Source organism: Ochotona curzoniae, unplaced genomic scaffold (genome assembly GCF_017591425.1).
Source record: "Ochotona curzoniae isolate NIBS_2020 unplaced genomic scaffold, NIBS_Ocur_1.0 scaffold_4701, whole genome shotgun sequence".
Classification (NCBI taxonomy): Eukaryota; Metazoa; Chordata; class Mammalia; order Lagomorpha; family Ochotonidae; genus Ochotona; species Ochotona curzoniae.
The window spans coordinates 34,650,255-34,667,230 of NW_024467122.1; positions in this window are offsets into that span (position 1 = coordinate 34,650,255).

A 16,976-nucleotide genomic window follows, 5' to 3' on the forward strand; every position below is an offset into this window, starting at 1 on the left:
CACACTGTTGTGTAGAAAGCATACTGAAATTTGAAGACTCAAGAATCAGGGGCTCTAATGATATTCAGAAGAAGGAGGAAGGCATTTTAACTAGATTATTAACTGAATCTCACAATTTTTAAAAATTTATTTTCCTTTTATTTGAATGATAAGTGGTGTGTGGTAGGGGTGGACAAGAGTCATCTTCTACTCTCTGATTTACTCTGCAAAAGCTCACAAAAGATGAGGCTCAACCAGGCTATAACCAGGATCCTGGAACTCAGTCTAGGTCTCTCCCATGGCTGGCAGGACATGTACCTGAGACAACATCACTGAAACCTAGGTGCACATTAGTCTGTAATTGGATTTGGAGCAAGGACTGAAATCCAGTGACTTTGATATAGGATTGGAACTGTTCCAAGTGGCACCTTAATTACTGTGCCAGACACCCATAGTACCTTGTTTAAATTTAAAGATAAATAAATACATCAATCAAAGGAGAACATGACTACTATTGAATTATGGCTCAATCCCTTAGAAAACTAAATTGGAGAAAAAGTCATCTTGGAATAAAGATAGGAAAATAGAGAAAATGGGAGGAAAGAAATAAGTATATTTGGTGAACAAACTCAAGACACAAATAACAGGAATTTCATATTCCAGAAACAGGAGTCAATGAGCAGAGCCAATAATTGAACAAACAATGCAAGAAAATTTCCTTGTATTGCGGAGGACTTGAACCAAAGGAAGAAAGGGTTCACCGAGTTCCAGGAGTGATTATGAAGATAAAAGCATCTAGCTCTAGCCCAATAATCATGCTCAGCTCAGAGGATAAAAGAAAAATGAAGCAGACTCACAGACACAAGGCACAAATTGTTTTCAAGAAAAAAAGAGAATCAAACTGGCAATCAGATCTCTCATCTACAACACTGGAAGTTAGAAGATAATAGAATGATATCTACAGACTTCAGAGGGAAAAGGAAGGCAATTCTAGAATCTGACATCTAGCCAAGACATCCCACATTTATTCGAGCAAAAAATGTGAAGGTAAATAAAATGCACAGAATGTATCAGACACATACTGTATCTGGGAAGAATAATAAAACAACCCTAACAAAGAACAATTGAATGAGAAAAGATAATGTGTGTGCACTGTGTGTATGATAGGTAATTATACAGTGCAGGTAATATAAGTGCTGAATATTCTTGGAACAGAATTAATAAAAGTAATGGTGCAAAAGTTAGGGTTTGGGCATGGTAGATGGAATGACAAAGGGGAGAAATAAAAACATTCTAATGAATTGTGACTTGATCAAATCAGCACAGATTGTATTTTATTTATAATCCTGACATTTATTCCATCACTGACTTCTTTTTATCAGTTTAAATTTCTAAAAATATTGCATTAAAATTTCACTTATTTTTGTTACCAAGTTTTTGGGCACCACCTTAAACTTTGTACCTCATTTGCCTTTCCCAAGTACTAGCTTTGTCAGCAAAAAAAAAAAAAAAAAAAAAAGGAAATGACCAAAGAGAATAGATGATAGACGAGCCACAGGTAAGAAGACTATGTTAAGGATACCAGGGATTCATGCTGTGGTGTGAAGAGTTAATCCTCATCTGCAAGCACTGGCATCCTATACCGGCAGCAGTTCTTGTGCTGCTTGCTCCAGTTTCAATCCAGTTTCCTGTTTGTGGCCTGGAAAGTAGTGCAGCATGGCTCAAAGCTTTGGGACTCTGCACCCATGCAGGAGACCTGGAGGAGGTTTCTGGTTCCTAGCCTCAAATTGGCTTAGCTTTGCCCATTGTGGCCATTTGGGAAGTGAACCAGCAGGTGGAAGATCTTTGCCTCTCTTCCTCTCTTTGGAAATGTTCATTTTCAATAAAGAATAAATAAATCTTAAAGGTCTTAAAAGAAAAGCATCAATAGAAGTATCTTAGGTTAAGATATGAGCAGAGGTCGTTGGTTCAATGCTAGGCAAAGCCAGCAGAGGCAAAGCAAGGTCTGAATGGGAGGTTTGGATGGGAAGGCCACAGATACAGACAATGCACTAGCAAGATATTGCTTTTTATAAATGAGAAAGTCAGTTTTTAACAACCCAATCAGCTTTTATCCTTGAGGATGACATCATGAAAATTTTCCACGAAGAGAAATCACTTGGAGCTAGAGCATCACCACAAGCAAAAAGCACCCACTTATCTTTGCCTATTGAGGCAGCTACGAGAGGAAAATGGTCTTCACAAAAAACTGTCTAGGAAGCTCATGGCTCTTTAGATATCCCATAGCTAGAGAAACAAGGCAGGATTTCAAAGATCATTGTTATCTCACTCTCACATTGGTAGCTGTGACTGTGAAAAATGATGTGGTCTGCTTTTTTTGTACATCCTTCATTACACACATGCGCTTCTGAAGGAATAAAAATAGGGAACTTAGACCCTTTTTAAAAGGCCCTCTTCAGACCGGGCTCCATTTAGGATCTACTCTTCCTGTACACACTTGGAGAAGGGTTGCTAGGGAAACCCGAAACAAAGACGACTTCATGCACTCAAAGCAGAAAAATGCATCCAGCACCTCAAATCTTTATACATTACGGATGGCTGACAATCTTCTATGTTTTTCTAACAGGAGTTACAAGAACAGCCATAAAACACTTCTCTATTTACTTGTTTATTTATTGTTAATTTTTAAATCTGGGATGTAGTTGCTCTTATCTTCTGGCTACTTTTCAAGTGTTGTTGCTATTATTTCACAGTTTATGTATTCAAAAGTAAACATTGCCATAATAGCCACTCTTCATTTTAAAGAAATGAAAGACCTAAATGACACATTAAGAAAATGTAACTCTCATCCCGTGTTGGTGTTTGCAGCATCACCCTTTAAGAAATATTACTCTCTTCTGTTAGTTAATTTTAAAACTCTCAAGACTAGAATTGCTGTCACTGCTACAGATCTTCATCTTCTGTTGTTACTCAAGATATATCCAAATAGCCTTGTAACACCCTTGAAATCTTTTATGTACAAATTAGCTGGTTGTGGGAGCCAATTATCATCATTGAATAAGTGTCATTTCAATATTGTAAATTGATATGTTGGATTTAATCCATTAAAGTGTACTTTGCACTGCATTTTAGAATAGAAAAAAATATACGGAACAAGAGTCTTTGGAGTTAGGGAGAAAACTCTTGACAATTGGTTAGGAGCATAAGTAATATGTGGCTAGATAAAACAAAACGGGTTTTTCATCAAAAAAGACAGCCTTTCCATGCAGAGCATCCCGGATAGCAATGCTATGTTGGATGCTAAGGAGGGAAGAAGGCAGAGAGCGCACAGGTGTCTGTTTGCAAAGGATGTCACTGCCGTGGGGTCACAATCTCTGGGAGGGTGTGTGTTTTCCCAAAAAGCAGGTTTCATGTTCCTGAGCTATCTTGTTTTGAGGGGCACGTTCTTCCCGACTGTGTCTTGCCTTGAGCTATTGTTTTTGAGAAACTACATCACCTCCCCGGAAGAGATGAACGGGATGTTGTGAGAAGCAGAGGGACTCGCCATCAGTCACCTGAGTCAGAAGGAGGCAGCCCAGAGAGGTAGCACTTTGGAGGTGTGGCAGCTATCATGTGATAATCATATCCTTGGAGAATCACAGATCCAGAGCAGTACCTCTTGCCTCACAATGCCCTAGGGTGTGATTATCTTATGATAACCATCTTAAAGATGTCTTTTTTGCTCAATTAACACATATTTCCATGAAAATTAGCTATCAAGATGAGTTACAAAATATAGATATTTAACATGACAGGTTAAAATAGTGCAGATGTCTTCATCCAATTATTGCAATTTGCACTGTGGACAAGGAAAACTACTTGCATGAGTGATTACACTTGCTAACATTTATAGGTTTTGTAATTGCATGAGATTAGAAGATTTCTTTACATTGGGAAAACTGTGTTTTTACTGACAAAGGCTGTCTTTTTGAAAGGCAGACCTAGGCAGGTTTATGTGGAGTGTCTTTGTCTCCCATCAGTTCATTTTGTTTGGACCTGCCTTTTTATAAAACTTCCTCAGGAATCCCAGTAGGCTTTCTTATCCATTCTGTGCCTTGCAATGAAAAGGAGCCAGGGCACTTGGTTTGCAAGCATTTTCTGGCAGACAGAAAAACACACTTGTCATGAGTGCACATGGGCTGGGAAAACTTCCTGAGAATAAATGGAGCAGCAAAATGAGGAGAAGTTGGTGCATTGTGGAAAAAGTCATTATTGATCTGAGTTCCTCCCAGTGTTTCTGGCAGAGTGCTGAGGAATCTCGGGCTGTAATATCTGTCTGGACCATGTGTTTCTGAAAGTGAATGCATCCATTCAGATCATCTCTAACTTTCCAGCATTAACATTCTGTGCTTCTGAGATAAAAATGCCTCCGACCTCCTGGTGGATGAGGACGTTAAATGGCTCAGTAGTTCCTAAGCTGTGTGGTTTGGGCAAGGGTTCTCACCTGCAGGCATATACAGTTGGTCCATTTTGGTTGGCTCAACTGAGGAAAGGTTATTCTGGCATCCATCTGATGGAGGCTGAGATGCTGCTAAACAGCCTACAATGCACAGGCCAATCCTTCACTGAAAAGAATGATCCAGTTGCAAGTGGCTAGATTGACAAACCTTGGTCTAGGGCAAGATCCTTCACATCCCTAATGTGTTTAATGGTCTGTAAAATGGAGGTGCAAATATCAACCTAGAAGCAATGCACATGAAGCACTTAGTGCTGTCTGGCACATGGCAAAGATTTGCAGTTATCATTATTGTTATAAATAAGAGTGTCATTAAGATACATTTGCTATACATAATGAAGGGAAATTCTTTCAAGTTAATTTTTCAAACGCTATTTATCAAGTGTACTAACATTACTCAATTTTGCTGGGCCTCTGCAACCATCTCTCACACTTCAGTCCTACACCTATAACAGCAGCATTATCTGGAATATGTTTGAAATGCAAATTTCTCTGCCCTACTTCACATGTAAGTGAAATCAAAAGCTCTGACAGTGGAATCCAGGAAATTGGGTTGTGATAAACTCCCAATGTGATACTGATACAAGGAAGTTTGAGAACCTCTGCTCAAACATATACGTCAGGACTAATTCCTCCAAGCCTGATCTGGGTTTCCTCCTTTCAATCAATTCCAACACCTGGTTGAGTGCCCCGTATGTGGTCGGTACTTGGTAACATGATTGGATGGGATGGAAAGCTAATTCATGAACAGGACCTGATCCTACATTTTTGACAATTCTTTCCACAGCTTGGCACTGACTGATGTTGACAGACACAACTGAGTTACACCCTCAGGTCCTATTCTTTCTGTCTGCTTGTACAGGTGTAAGGCAGCATGCCTGTGGGCTAAAGAGGCCACTTGTGCTTGCAAGTTGAGGCCTGCCGGCACAGCTCAAGTGATCCTACACCTTAGCTAGGGCCAAACAGAGGGGAGGTTTCATTAGAAATAATTAAGCTCAAAAGAAACAAACCCAGGAATCCAACACAACTGCAGCTGTGGCTGTCATCAGATTATTCCTCTCTTGTTTTTACTGGAGGCATTTTGTAACTAACAGATACATGTTAGGAGAACGCTTGTATATACACTTCATTAACTGTGTAAATGTAATTTTCTGAATCTCTTTATCAATGGTCATGTTTGAATCACCTTTTAAAGATACAGAGCTGGGCCTGGCGCAGTGGCCTAGTGCTTGCCTAAAGTCATTGCCTTAAAAGCGCTGGGATCCCATATGGGCAATTGTTCTAATCCCGGCCCAGCTTCCCACCCAGCTCCCTGCTGTGGCCTGGGAAAGCAGAGGATGGCCCAAAGCCTTGGGATGCTGCAGGTATGTGGGAGATCTGGAAGGTTTCTGGATCCTGGCTTCGAATTGACTCAGTTCCGGCCATTGTGGTCACTTGGGGAGTGACTCATCGGACAGATCTTCCTCTCTGTCTCTCCTCCTTTCTGTATATCTCACTTTGCAATAAAAATAAAATAAATCTTAAAAAAAAAGTTTAGAAAAATAAACACAAATCCCACTGCTGAAATGTAGGAGCAGAAAATTTTATTTGAACTTATTAAATCTATCTTTTGCTATAGATGCGTAAGTTTAGAAGGATTCATATAGTAAGTCAGAGCAGGACTTTTCAAAGCATTGGCTGTCTCTGAGTCTAGTGATAGGCTTTTATATCATAATAGAAAATAAATTTGGGCCCAGTGTGATGGTGTAGTGGTTAGGGTTCTCGCCTTACACACCCAGGATCCCATATGGGTGCCGGTTCTGGTCCCGGCAGCTCCACTTCCCATCTAGCTCCCTGCTTGTGGCCTGGGAGGGCAGTCGAGGACAGCCCAAAGCCTTGGGACCCTGCACCTGCATGGGAGACCAGGAAGAGCTCCTGGCTCCAGGCCTCGGATTGGCGCAGTACCAGCTGTTTTGCTCACTTGGAGAATGAATCATAGGATGGAAGATCTTCCTCTCTGTCTCTCCTCCTCTCTGTATATCCACCTTTCCAATGAAAATAAATGAATCTTTTTAAAAAAATCATAATAGAAAATAAATTTGACATACGATTAATTTTTGAAGGTTTTGGGGTTTTAAGGGTTTTTATTTGGTGGTTTTTAAAGGAATATATTTTAAGAATATTCACGACATAAAAATAAATATAATCTATGAAGAAGTTATCAAACATAACTGATAACTGAAAACCCATGAGGCCACCATGAAACTCGAGTAATGGAATAATACCAATATCATTGAAGCTCCCATGAGATCACTTGCTTGTTGAAAAAACTTGGTTCTCACTCTTCACCCAGGATCAACTATCCTCAATGGTATATAAAAACCTATATTGATTGGGTTAACTGAAAGCATGAGTTCAGACAACTTTGGTCTTCTATCATTACAACATGACATCCCCCAAAGATGAGAGACTCTCTTTAAAATTCTCCCGGAAGCTCCTGGACCCATTCTCACAGTCCATATTGGTTCATTTGCTCATCCCTGTATCAGCGATTATGATCCACATTGTGAGATGCTATGATTGCTCTGCATTCAATTCATGTCTTCTCCTCCTGTGTTAAGCAAGTTAACACAGCTAAATCAGTAGCTAAATCTTTGCCACGAAAGCACTGAGATCCTATATGGGTACTAGTTCGTGTCCCAGCTACTCCACTTTCCATCCAGCTCTCTGCTTGTGGCCTGGGAAAACAGTAGAGGACAGGCCAAAGCCTTGGCACTCTGCACCTGCATGGGAGACCTAGGGGAAGCTCCTGGTTCCTGCAGAATTGTTTCCCAAGGAAATAAGATGCAGATAAAGAATTGATGCCTAACTGGCCTGGGTCACTTCACATTCCATTTTTATTGACTTTGCCTGTCAATAGTCCCTGCTTACTTTATAGTTATCTGTGCTCCTTACACTAAGGTTTTGTTTTCATGGAGACATCCTTGTTTCTCTCTTCCTCTGTTTTCTATTTATCTGCCCTTGTTTCTTCAGTGGTTATCTCTGCAGAGACAATTTCAGGTCATCATTTCTGACCGTAGCGTTTAAAATGCAAATAGGTTGTTCTCTCAATATCTTAACTTCCTCATAACCAAAGGCAAGCTGTTCACTGCCACTCCATAGAAGTTTGTTATCTTGGCTTTCTATTTCATGTGATGATATCATAATCTAGGCTGGAAGCTGAGTCATCAGTATCATTTGTAAATGCTTTCTCACTATAGAGGCTATTTATTTTTTATCATGGAAAGATGATATCTTCTCTTTTGCCTTCCCACTGTGCTTACCTCAAGTCTTTTTTTTTTAATATTTAATTATTGCAAAGTTAGATTTACAGAGAAAGAGATACAGAAATACCTTTCACCCATTGGTTTACTCCCCAAGTGGCTGTAACAGCCGGAATTGAGTCAATCTGAAGCCAGGAGCCTCCTATAGGTCTCCCACGCAGTGTAGGGTCTCAGGCACCCATACAGGATTCTGGTGCACGCAAGCTGAGGACTTCAGCCACTAGGTTACCATGCTGGGCCCACTACTTCAAGTCTTTTAAGACTTCTGGTCTGCTTTCTGTAATAGCTTTTCTTTACATTTTATTAACTGTATCACCCACCATTCATTTCTTCCTTTCTTTTTTTATTTGGCCAATGCTAGATTCATCTCCTAAAGTGCAGCTCTAAGTTAATCTGGCCCCCACATTAAAAGCAAAAGTAAAATCTCACTGGCTCTCTGCTTCCTGTATAATTAAGAATAAAATTCTGATATTCACTACTTTCTGTAATAGACTATCCATTTACCATTCTAGTTTTAGCTTTTATTTCTCCCCTACTTATACCCTTCTTCCCAGCCAATTATTCGTTATTCTACATACTTTAGTTTTTACCGTGCTTTTTCTCTATTAGGAATTGTAACAGATAACTCCTCTCTAGGACACGATATAAGTCAGACAATAATCTTTTCACTTTGCATATATTATTAATTACCAGTATCCTGAAAGATATTAGTAGTAGTTCCATTTTACAGTAATGACATCCAGGTGAGAGAGTTTGGATGACTCGCCCTGAAGCACACAACTCCTAGGTAGGCAGAGCCATGAATGGAATCCAGAAGCAGTCCACACCCTCAGTCCCTAGGCCCTTTGTTTATCATGTTGTCAATTTCCTATTATGTTGTCACGCCTCTGTGTCCATGAGATTCCTCACCATCCATCAGGGCCTGTGTAGAGGATGCCACCTTAGAGATGCACATTTTGGTCATAACAAATAGTGGATATTTAAACAGAAAAACAATTTGTGCTTCTATATTTTTTCTACAGAGAGAAAGAGAGAGAAAAGACACTTTTATAGCTATTTTGAATTAAACAAATAAGACTTTTTTCTGTCAGGGAGGTCATAGTCTTATATTTTGAAGCAGCTAGAAAGAAGATGCTCAATATTTAGCCGATGTTTATTGGAATTATGAATGTCATTTGAATCAATAAGGTATTCATTCCTAACTGTAATGTTTATTGCACTTTTTAAGAATTCAGAATTATTAGCAGTGATTTAATCTAAAACCTCTTTGAATTACTTTATATTGAACTTCAGCACATGTTTTCAGCAGCACATGTTTAATTTCATGCCAGAGTTATTTAGCAGCTCAAAAATACAGATAAAATAACAAGAGAATTTACTGTAGGTTTTGCTAAATCTTTTTAAACTTCATACCTTCACATTGCAATTCAAATACAGTGTTTTGGAAATCCTTTCAGCTCTCGAGTAGATTAGACATTTGGCTTATTCTTTGTTTCAAGGGATTACATTCTTCTGCTTTATAATACTTGCACACATTGGTGTTCTTCTGTCCCTTGAAACACACTTTTTACAATTATTTATCTATCTATTTATTTATTTATTTGAGAGGCAGAGTAAGAAAGGGAGAGGGAGATGCAGAGGGAGGGAGGAAAGAAAAAGTGAGAGAGAGAGAGAGAGGGAGAGAGGGAGAGAGAGAGAAAGAGAGAGACATACTGCATTTTGCTCCACATCTGAACATGTCAGTTTCGGCAACACTTCTATTATTCATCCCCTTAAATACAGAGTCAGTGAACACAGTCCATAACGGGGAGAGAAACAGTAAATTTTCATCAACATGAAGTTAACAAACATGCTTATTTTTGAAGAGGGGCAAGTGTAGCACTTTGTTTGCACTTATTTGAATATAACAGAATAAACATAAGGATTTTTAAATTAATTTGTTTCCTTAGATGTTGCCATAAAAGTAATGAACTTCTATAAATCTGTCATCAGTTTGACACTGGCCCTCAAGTCTCCAGGCTTTATAGAAAAGAGAGAACAAGACATCAGAATTTTTCAGAATATGTAGGCTGATCTTGCAAAGAATGGTTTTTATTTTGTGGGATTTGGTCCAATCTGACCCGTATCCCATCTCTCCATGTCTTCTTTGTGTTTCTCTGAAAATTAATATGGAGCTCTTTAATAGGATTTTCTTTCTATTTCTGTTTGCCCGGTAACCTGAATGTTTGTTTCTCTTTGTCACATCATTGACAATAAACGTGACAAATATTAAGGATGATCCCAGAATCAGTGTGCTCATTTACCCAGTCTCATGCTCCACAAAATGACTCAGACGCAAAGTGAGCAGAGTCATATTGGAGAGCACAGCCATGCTAATAAGGTTACCACTAACAGGAGTTGAAGTTGAAATTTCTGCATATAAATAAGGTGAGAAGCAATCAGGCAGCATATACTTGAAATCAATTGCTAAATGTTCTTGATATCTAGTGGAATTACATTCTTTTGTCAATGGATTTTAATGTGTCATTCTCTTTAAAATTTTTCTTTTGTATTGTAAAGAAAGTTTATGGAAAATTGTATACAATGATCAAGGCAACATTCATTATATAACTTGAGTTCCCTTCCTGGGAGTCACATATAGACACACAGCTTTAAAATGAAATGTTATCTGTCTCAGACACAGGACTTCTGGCAGAAGTTGCATCAATTTCTGGTACTGAAGCAGGGGAGGAGAGGAAGAGACCTTAAGAAACTATAACCCCTGTAGAACTGGTGTAGTTTATGGCCAGGGATTACTATTTGTTGAATAATCCACTTGTCTGGGGAAGTCATGCTCTATAATGCTGTCCACAGATTGCAATGCAATATGCAGGTTATTCTGAGAGGTAAAGGATTCTACTTTAAAATATCTGTGTGTTTGAGAAGCAGGGAGACATAGCAGGGCACCCATAATTAGAGGAAGGGAGTGAGGGAAAAGTGGAGTGAGAGAGAGAGAGAGAAACCAAGACTACAGTTCAATCACTAGATAGGTTGGGAATCAAGCTGGGATTATAGTATCCAATCCAGGTCTCCCCTTTGGTGGACATCATTACTTCCTTTTACATCTGCATTAGCAGCAAGCTAGGTTCTAGAGAATTAGTTACAAAGCTAGGTACTTTTCCATGAAATGCAGGAATATTAACCAGCCTCAAAACCTCCAGGCCAAATACCCCTCCATCATCTCTTAGCTCACTAAAATCAAATTAGATCATCACAAGGTTCAGTTCAAAATGTTATTTGGTTGATAGAACATGTGGCATTAGAATAGTGGAATACTACAGTACTCTATAATTGAATTAGTTCGGTGCAATGGTTAAGACATTGATTGAAACAAGCACATTTATTCTGGGAATATCTGGGTTTGATTCTTAGCTCTACTTCTGACTCTAGCTTCCTGCAAATGGTTAGCCTGCGGGGCACCAAAAGTTAGGGCACCACCTCCCACATGGAATACCTGGATTGAGATCTCACCTTTTAGCTTTGCCCTGACTCAGCCCCAGCTCTTGCAAACATTTCCAGAGAAAACTAATGTATGGAAGATCTCTGTCTCTCTGCCTTTCAAATGGGATAAAATAAATTATGAAACACTATATGAACAAGGAATCTCTTAGCAATGTATGTGAATGAACTAAGTCTCAGTTGCTGAATCTCTTGATAGAAGTCATTTCAATGATCTTTGTAGCAAATGTTAGGTTTAGCACATGGCTGGTTTTCAAACAGTGCTTGACAAACTGATAACAAAACAAGGATGAAAAACTCAGATAGCTATCTCATGTGCATATTTAGTCTCAATCATATTCAAAAGACAAAAAAGTCACTTTTTTGTGAACTCTGGCACTTTTTATAGGAAAAAATCCTAGCTATTTTTTATTCAGTGTTCATCCACTATTTGGCACTATGATGACAGCCTTAGTTATGTAGTCGTATTTAGTCTTTACATGAAATATGAAAGATATATGTTATATTACAAATGACAAGGTTTGGTGAAGACCAGAAAATTATGTGAGATCATAGATGATAAATAGAAAAGAAGCTCTTATTCTCAAACCCAGCATTGTCTAACACCAAAACTCATTTTCTTAATTACTACAACAGAATAGTGGTTGACAATTTTTTTTTTTTCACAAAAGATCAGTAACCTACAAGAAATGCTTTACCAAGTTTTTAGAATTTTACCTCCAGTATAAAAAACTTCTAATAATAATGTTGGAAGTATTTCAGTCAATGATACAAAATAGCATTGGTGTTGACACAGGTTCTCAATCCATCTGGTCAGAAAGGAGAGCCTGCTGCCCTGTTTCCACAGTGCTGGATAGGAGTGTGAATTTAACTGGGAGCAGAGGAATTGCAGTGGGGGTTCTGAGCCCAAACCCATTAGCCAAAGAACAGGATGCATGTGAGCATTTAGCTTTGTGCGGAAAACTGAGATCTCTGTAGGCCCATCCAAGACAATTGTTTTCTTTATGCTTTCTTATAGCCTTCTCACACCTCTTGACCTGGCCTCACCTCTTCTTGCTGTATGTTTTAAAGTTCCCTTTGCTTTGTTCTGTAAGGCTGTGGAAGTGCTATGAGAGCCCTGAATTTCATGGGAGTGATGAAGGGGATAACGCTGGCTGTAGTGATGACTCACTACATTAGTAATGACTATCATTAGTAGAAGCCCAAAACAATTCTGTAGGACTGTTATTGAAACCTGTGGTCACATCCAAACTAGGACTGGGACAGAAACTTAAGACAACGAATGAACAAATCAACAGAACTCTCTACCTGCTCTCATCACAGGCTGTCCTTAAATTAAGATGATATAATAAAAACAAAAAATACTCTAAGATTTGGAGGCTTTATTTCTAAGACTCTACTGCTAACTCGTCAATCACATTAGACCTCTCATTATACTACTATGGGGCTCAGTTTCTTTATGTCTGGTATAAAGATTTTGGATCAGATTGTTTTTAAAATTCTTCATGGCTACAGAAAATATAAACAGTTTGTTGGGTGGAAACAAACTTAAGACATTTCAGTTGGCTTTGCTGGCTTATTAGTTGGGTAAATTTGAGTAGTCACTGTACAAACACACATAGATGCAAAAATAATATCACAATATGACCACTACCCTCCCTACTTTATAGGATTGTTGTGGTAATCAAATCGTAATTATAATTATGAAATTATGAAGTGCTTTGCTAAATTAAGATGCCATTATCACTTTACATTTATTCCACTAACCATATATTGAAATTCTTTCTGTAACTGAAATTTCATGGTAGTGTTTGGGAAACTATGATCTAATGATTCTTAGTCTGTCATATATTCATTCTATAACAAATAAGCTTAATCCCCTTACCAAATAGCAAACATCACACCTTGCACTGTGAGATACAATAAATATAATACAAAGTTTGATAGAGAAAAGATTTAAAGAACTTCTAATAGTTTAACATTCACAAATTGTTTATCAGATCACATTTCACAAATTATCTTTAGTAAGAAATGTCTCTTCTATAAGTAACAAAAGTCTCCATTTTAAAATACGATGTTATATTAAATGAAAGAGAATTTTAAAAGTTAAAATAGTATATTCAGGGTGATGGGATTAAGATTTGCAACTCAACTCGATGACACTGAGGCATAGGCATAATCATTTGATCATTTCTTATTTCATGCTGTGTTGGGCATCACTTAGATTTCATATTAATTCAGCAATAGCACTAGTTACTCATTTATTATTATTTTAGTATTTTACTCATGCAGTAAAATCAATTATCATGGCAGTCCACAGATTAATAAATGTGTGTCTGCTCACATAAGCATGTCTTAAAAACAAGTTGCAATTTGCTCCCTTCCCCATCTTTTTCATGAGACTCTGGTAGAAGAGTGCCCAAGGTTTAGTCACATAGAACACAGAGGTAACAGTGGCAGGTCAGCAAATACAGTCACTGGTCGTCAGCCTCCTCTTGGATTTTGAAGGCTGTAAGACAACACAATGGCTAAAATCATGGTCTGAGTGAGACCTGACGTCCTCTCTTACAGGACAGAGGTCTTTGACTACAAAAGAGAGTGTAAATCATAGCGTCGGTGGGGTTGGAGTCTGAATCCTATCTGTGTCCACCGATTGCAGTGGGAGCTTGTTAACAACCCTCTTTAGTCTCCCATTCCCTCATCTCAAAAGTGATAATCACTTCTTGACAAAGTTATTATGGGTAGCAAATGAATTGGTTAAAGAAATGAGTTCTTGGGCCCGGCGCGGTGGCGCAAGTGGTTAAGTCCTCGCCTTGCACGCCCGGGATCCCATATGGGCGCCGGTTCTAATCCCGGCAGCCCCGCTTCCCTTCCAGCTCCCTGCCTGTGGCCTGGGAAAGCAGTTGAGGACGGCCCAAAGCTTTGGGACCCTGCACCCGTGTGGGAGACCCGGAAGAGGCTCCTGGCTTCGGATCGGCATAGTATCGGCCCGTTGCGGCTCACTTGGGGAGTGAATCATCGGATGGAAGATCTTCCTCTCTGTCTCTCCTCTCTGTATATCCGCCTTTCCAATAAAAAATAATAAAAATAAATCTTTAAAAAAAAAAAAAAAGAAATGAGTTCTTAATAAATTGAAGCCATTGTTGTGCAACCTTGAGCAAGTTACTTAACTTTGCTATGTGGCAATTACTTCATCTGTGAAGTGGGAACAACATTGGTGCTTATTTCAATAGTTGTTTTTGAGGATTAAATGAGTCAATATACATAAAAGACTTAATACAATGCTTGGTATGAAGCAGTTGCAAGGAAACTTCAGAGAAAGAATGGAGAAAACACAATTGTTAGGCTTAGATGGGTGGCATGTATGTGACATTAAGTAAACAGTGATTAGGCTTTTGACAAACTGAAAGAAGAACATAAGCCCATGAAACGAGCATTAGTAAAATAATTTCATGAAAATGCGTGGTATGTTTGGTGAGGCTTGAATTTCCATGTGGTTGGGAAGAGCATTTATTGGTACAGGTAAATGAGAATACAGAATTTGAGGTTAGTGTGAAGGCAGCCAACTTATGTTAGCATTAAGTAATTTGATTTTCAGCCTCATAAGCTGTTTGACAACATTATCTGCTCAAGGAAATGTCTTCTATCCTCTTTCCCTAAAGACACCTCTTCCTTCTTTTGTGCAACCTGTTGTTCATAAAATAGTTTAATTATGCAGAATGCTTTATAGAACATTTTGATTTTATATGCATAGTTCTTCTTCAGACTGTATGCAACTTGGGCAAGAACAACAGCTGAGTCAAAATGGTGTAAATAGCACACAGGAAGCACCAAGTGCAGCATTTACTTTTGGATAAATCAAGAGGAGCCAAAGGATAAGGGGGGGTGGCGGGCTCTGTCGCTCTGTGTAGTAAGGCCGGCTTAGTATGGGGCTTCTAAAAAGAGAGAGAAAGAGGGAGGGGGAGAGAAATAGCGAGAGACTGACCCCTTTCCTGGTCCACTCCCCAAATGCTTACAGCTGAGGCTGGATCAAGTTGAAGCCAGGAGCCTAAAAGTTCATGCAGGTCTCCCATGTGGGTGGTAAGGACTTAAGTATTTGTGCCATCATTTGCTGCCTCTCAGATGCACCTGCAGGAAGCTGGAGTAAAAGCAGAGGTAGGACTCAAACCTAGGCACTCTGATAAGAAATGCTGGTAACTCAAGCAACAGCTTAACCAATGAGCCAGATAACTGCCCAGCACATTTTGTAGTGGTCAGGACATAGTTGATCTGTACCTATGTAATTTTATTATTTTACTGAACCTTGAAATGTCATTTTATTAATTTAAAAAATTGTGACTTAAGAATTAATTAAAAACAATGGCTTCTTAAACATAAAAATATGAAGACACTGAAAATATTTTCCATAATCTACCTAGATGTCACTTGCTGACATTAACAACAAATCTGTAGATGTGTATATACCGAAATTTCAAAGTGAACAGAAAGACACAAATGAAAGTCCACTTACCCTCCTCCAATCAAATCATTCGCCCTTGAATTAACAACTGCTTTTTGTGATTCTTGATTTGACATGAATGATAGTACACAAATATACAGTTTGTATTTCAATAGTGTGGGTTCCAATATCTTAATAAAGAACTTTCTTGTATTACAAACTGTATTCAAAATTAAAGCACAAATTTTACTTTTTCTAGCTCTTAGATGATGAACAAGAGTTCATAGATGCAAGTCATCTTAATTGACTTGCCTCTGTGCTGTTACTTAGATTGTAAGAATCACCTCAGGCAGAAATAAGTATTTTCAGTGCTTGCCTTGTAAATGGAGTCTTTCAGTGGGCTCAAAGTCACAGTGGGCCTCTTTATACCCATATTATTTTGTTTAACTGGTTTAAAAACGTCAAAATTTGGGTTAAACATAATTGTTATGTATATAAATATGTTGGGAGCATTGGGCCCTCTCTTCTTTCTAGGTTTTATTTTTCATTTATTTGAAAGGGAGAATTGCATTACAGAGAAAGGAGGATAAAGAGAGAAGAGAGAGAGAGATACCTTCCATCCACTGATTCAGTCCTCAAATTGCTGCGATGGTTGCCCTTGTCTGGGTTGAGCCAGGCCAAAGCTTGTAGCCACAAGCTTCTTAAGGGTGTCTTACATGGATCTAGGGACCCAAACACTCGGACCATCTTCCACTGCTTTATAAGGGCCATTAGCAGGAAACTGTATCAGAACTGGAGAAGGTGGTACTTGATCTGGCACCCGTATATGATGCTAGCATCACAGGTGGAAGTTTAACGTGCTTAGGACCTTGTCTTGATCAAATCAGAATGGTTGATCAAATTTGATCAGGTGGATTTCTTTATTGATTGTTCCTGCAATACTACTACCTAAGGGGCAAAAAGAGAGCTATAGCCCAGGAAAGCGGCTAAGGCTAAAAGTAGAGAGGTGAAAGGATTTAGAGGCCAGGAGTTACCAGAAAGTCCCAAAGCAAGCTGGGTTGACCCTAAACATCAAGACAAGAGCAAGGAAGTTAAGAAAAGTGAAAACTGGCCGTGTTTTCAGAAGAAGACAGAAGAATCTCTTTATGGTTGTGATGCAGGACTGCTTGGCTTACTCCTAACCTCACACAGCCTTGTTCCCAGGAATTTGGGTGTTAACACAGACTTTTCAGCTGAAGATACCCCCTCCTTTCCCTCCATTTTC